This window comes from Lepidothrix coronata, unplaced genomic scaffold (assembly GCF_001604755.1).
Source record: "Lepidothrix coronata isolate B3197 unplaced genomic scaffold, Lepidothrix_coronata-1.0 Scaffold12, whole genome shotgun sequence".
NCBI lineage: Eukaryota > Metazoa > Chordata > Aves > Passeriformes > Pipridae > Lepidothrix > Lepidothrix coronata.
Window position 1 is genome coordinate 10277460 of NW_016690192.1, and position 4842 is coordinate 10282301.

A 4842-nucleotide genomic window follows, 5' to 3' on the forward strand; every position below is an offset into this window, starting at 1 on the left:
ATTAAACTTTTATAAATTGCATTTTGACAAGTATCAGATACCGTTAAGCTTTGATATTATGAATTCCTCGGAGGAGATGCAAACAAGAAGGGCCGCAGTTAGAGATCCAAACAATCAAAGAGGCTTGTTAACATGCGCTGTCAAATGCATCAGTGCTATTAATTACTACAAATTAATGTGACTCTCTCTTCCTCTGGTGATTGGAATAATAATCAGCTGGATTCATGGAATGAGCACAGAGAACATATGCAACCCTGCCAAAAATAATAATTTAAGAAACTAGGAGACATTTGCAATCTTTATGCTTACAGGCTTGATAATTTGCTTGTTGCTAGTGTGTCCCACTTTACACCATCCTTCTGATTGCTGGAAACTGTCTCATCTGCATCCCAAACGGACACGCTCTCACTCCCTGGCTGCAGCAGCACTTGTCCTTATGACAAAGTCTTTCTCCTCTTCAGGAGAGGTGTGAAGGCAGGAGGACGCACAGCCGAACACCTCACCCTGCCTGCCCAGGCAGGCCCTCACCATGGTTCCAGCCTACTCCCCATATCTGGGTCTGCTCAGAGACCCCTCTGCAGCTTCAGCTCCTGCACCCCACAGGAAACCGGATCCTGGAAATGAGAATGGTATTTTTCCCACATGGGGAGGAGGTATGGAGATAGTAAAACCATGGTACACATACATCTGTCAAGCTCTGACCCTATTTCAGTAATGCAAGGCAGAAGAACAACACTACATTCTCCTACTCCAGTGAAATACCATTTCCCGTGCTAGCACAGAAACAAGCCAGCCCAAAAGGCAAAGTATCACCTTCTCATGAAAAGATTAACCATCCTTTGGCTTTGATTTCTTCCCCTGTTCAAATAACAGTGCACTTGCGTTGTTAACAATGCTACGGCAATAGCACACAACCAGTTTCCAGCTCAAACCACTCCTTGCAAAGGGCACAGCAGAGCTCTGAGCATCTCTCGCTCCACTCTTCTGATTTTACTGTTACCACAAGATGCTATCTTCCCGTAGTCTCTACGAAAGGACCCTTCTAGCTCTGGTGGACTTTAGAGAAGTCCCGTATTTTCCTCTACTTGTACAACCAGAGAAAAGATGGAGCTGGCGACAAGGCTTCTGGGGATAAGGGAATCTGAGGTTCTTTGGCTTGGTGGTGAGTGATCACTCCAAACATACAATGCCCTTACTCAGGCACGCCAAAAACCACAGAGCAGTACATGATAGCCATAGAAAGCAGAGTTCTCAGGCACCTTGGCACCAACAGGCCAGGTTTGCTGGGGAGAGGCCTGGCATAGAAGCCTCCTGTGCTGCTGGTTGCTGCTTCTCTTCGCCCCATCAGTTGGACCTTTGTTCACAGGGTCCTCATCTCCCCTGTCTACACCAAAGGGCTGGGGGCTGTAACTCAGCTTGCAGGGAGATCCAAGGCAGCCAGCATAAATGCACATCAGAGTAGAGGAAGCCCTGATCCAGGGACACCCTCTTCCCACTGCCTCGGGAGACTCCCTGCTGCTGGAGGGCTCCAGCACTATGCTTGAAGCCAGAGCTGAAGGCAGGGCTCGGGAAGAAGAGCAGATGGGCAAGGGAGAGAGAAGAAGCATAAAATTGATGGATGTCATTTTGTGTTCCCTTAAACACCGTAAACTAAAACATATCCCAACCTTTGCCCAGGGGGCGACAAGGATAGGCAGGGTGGCATGCTTCTTACAGCCCTGAAATGGAAACAAGAACAGAGGAAAAGAGCAGGCCAGTTGTGCCAGCCCTGTGCAATGTGTGGGAGAGCTCCACGGTTCTTTGCACTAACACACCAGGGTCAAAGTCTTCATCCCCAAATGCCTCTTTCTACAGACCAACAGATCCCATTCCCTGGGCCAGGTGGGTAGAATAGCGGGTTTCTTAATCAAGTAGGAGCTAAAGAGGCCTCAAATCTCACCACCTAACATCTGCTGCTTTGTAAGAAAGTCTGTGTCTCAGACCCTTGTGTGTGGTAGAGATCTCCTGTAGCCACAAGCCACAGAAATGCAACAAATCCATCTTGTAAGCAGGAAGCAAGGGCTGAACAGAGCCCCTACTTCCTTGCTAAAGGAGGTTCTCTGACAGGCACCCCTCTAATTCAGGATAGGAGTCACCATGATGGAACTAAAGGACAGCTTCTGACTACAGTGTGAGATGAATTAACTTGACACCATCTGGCAGCAGTTTTTCATTTTTGACAATATTTAAAACTTAATTTGAGCTCAGGCAGTGATAAATAGGTCTCAGATCTCACCTGGCTTTGGTAACCTCTTGACCTAGGCATATCAAGTCATTCATCTGAGGCTGTAGATTCTGATATTTTACTGCTATGCCTAATGTAAATAGACTGCTGGACACTGCCCTTATTGCACTCTGGTAATCCTGGATTGATCCTGCTGAAGCAAGTGGGGAGCAATGACATCTATGTCTGTCTTTCATCAAACACATGATGAAAGTTGGTCATGTTTAAGCATGTTCTCCCAGCTGGAATCTGTAACAGATGATAGCCATGAAGCATTAGTGTTCCCAAACATCTAATGACAGGGTAGGGTGGACATTTTATTATTAATGTTACAATTATTTCCTTTAAAATTTAACTTAGCTCTAATTTTCTCTCTCTAAATACTGCTGACAATGCCTTTAGCATGTGTATGTATGTCTATGCATGTATGTACACATATAGATTCTTGAGTGTCTATAAATAAATAATCCCTTTAGACAGAACAGCATGACAGCAAAAGCTTTCAGATGAAAACATGGTGTGAAAATGTAGCATGTCTCTTCTCTTTATTTTCTATGGCAAATGCAAAGAAAATTTATTGCTTCAAATATGAGTAATCATTTTTATCTGATTATCTGTAGATGCTCTATCTGGCTCTGTGCATGAGACTATATTCTCTGTCTCCTGCAGACATCCTAGTTTTTTACAGGCTTCCATTCTTTCACATATCTTTATGAATTTGAAGGAGCTGCTTAGAATTTGTCACTTATTTTTAACAATATAATTTTCTTTGGAAGGAACATTCCTGCTAAGCTTGACATGTGATATTTAATCACATATTGACCACTCAGGATTACTTTAATGCTTCCTGTCAGCTCCAGTACACCAGGCAGAGTTCAAGCAACACATTTGCCTGGAGTTCAGTATTCATTTAAATCAAATTTGTCAGCTTTCAATTTTTTTAAATGTAATATTTTATTTTTATTAAATGCAAGTTAATAATGCCTTGTCAGGCCAAGGGCATATTTTAATGTGAACTCAGATGTTAAGTGAAATTGGAGCCATAACACCCTGCTAATAGAGTCATATAATCATCTTAATGCCAGCATCTCAACCTAACACAAACATGTGCTGGCTTTGTGTTCAGTTGTCTCAGGGAGCCTTTTCAGATGCATAAAACACACCCACACAAACACACACACACTCATCCTTTTAAATACACGTGCTCCTGGGTGCCGGTGCCTATGACACTTGAATATGTTACTTAAAGATTTCCATGTGCTCTTTTTTCCTCTTCATAAGGCATCTTACTTGACTGGTGACATAACAGCCTGGGTTATTAATGCTGTCTATTCTCAGCTTCATCTCTAATTTTCCATGATGCTATCTATAGTGACTTGATTTTTTTTCCCCCTGACAATATTTATGCATGCGAGTGTACACATATGAATACAGCTTTCCTACAGAGAGGTGCACAGTGAGCACTTGCCCACCATACATGCAACTTTGTGTACATCTGGGGGCATCAATATTAGACACACACCTGCACACCTATATAAAACATTTGTGCACTGCAAGCATGTATACAGTTTGTCTGCTCACACTAAACACTGCATGATACACACCCACAAAGGACACTGCAATATTTATCTTTACTTGAGTGAAGAGTTATCACTCTTCTTCTTCACAAAGACAAATGTAGCAATGAGCAGCCGTTGTACGTTAGAAGGTAGGAGATGGATGGAGACTGATCTAGCCTTATAAACATACTGTAAACCACAGCACTGTAAAGTAACATAGTGTCACAGAGGGTGATAAAGCACTGCATCTTTACCAAGCATTTCCCAGCAGCAGGACAAACCCAGTCCCCATGCTGCAGCTGTGGGCTCCAGAGCCATTTCAGCTGCTGTGCCCTGCCGGGGGTGGGTAATGGCACCTTATGTCTTTCACCTCTTAAATCACTGGCTCTGAAGGGGTACAGGTCAGCCGTGGCAGAGCTGTCCCTATCTGACAGCTGTGCTGAGGCAGTGGCAGTGAGGCGCTGGCCCGCGTGGCCTGGGCGCACAGGTGTCCCCATCACTGGCTACCCGTGCGACTGACACTAATTGGCACCCTTGTCCCTTGTCGGCAGGCTCGGCAGAGGGGCCAAGGAGTGAGCAGGCGCAGAGATGCACACTCTCCTCTCACCCCAGCACCAACTTCCCAGGCCAGAGCTGGAGCCCATTATCCCGTGCAGCAGACACCCGCACCCTGCCTCCCAGGAAAGCCATGCTCCAACGCTTCCTACAGCCATAAATGTAATCACAGCACAGGGTAATAATGGTGAAGGGAAGAAGGGAGATGCACAGAGGTTAAGCAATGTTTTCCAGTGACATCTGAGAGGAGATGATGCGTTGCCACTGTAGAGAGAGATGGCAAGGCTGTTAAGGAGGGTCAGGGCCATGGAGGCAGGAGTTTTTATGTTAAAAGCACCCAGAGGATGTTCCAAGGCAGATCCAGGCATCCAAGACATTTATGTCCACGGCTAGCATCATGGGCTGAAGAGGGCCTTGGAAGGGTTTTAAAAACAAAGAATTGGGTTTCTCACAGGTTTGTATAAA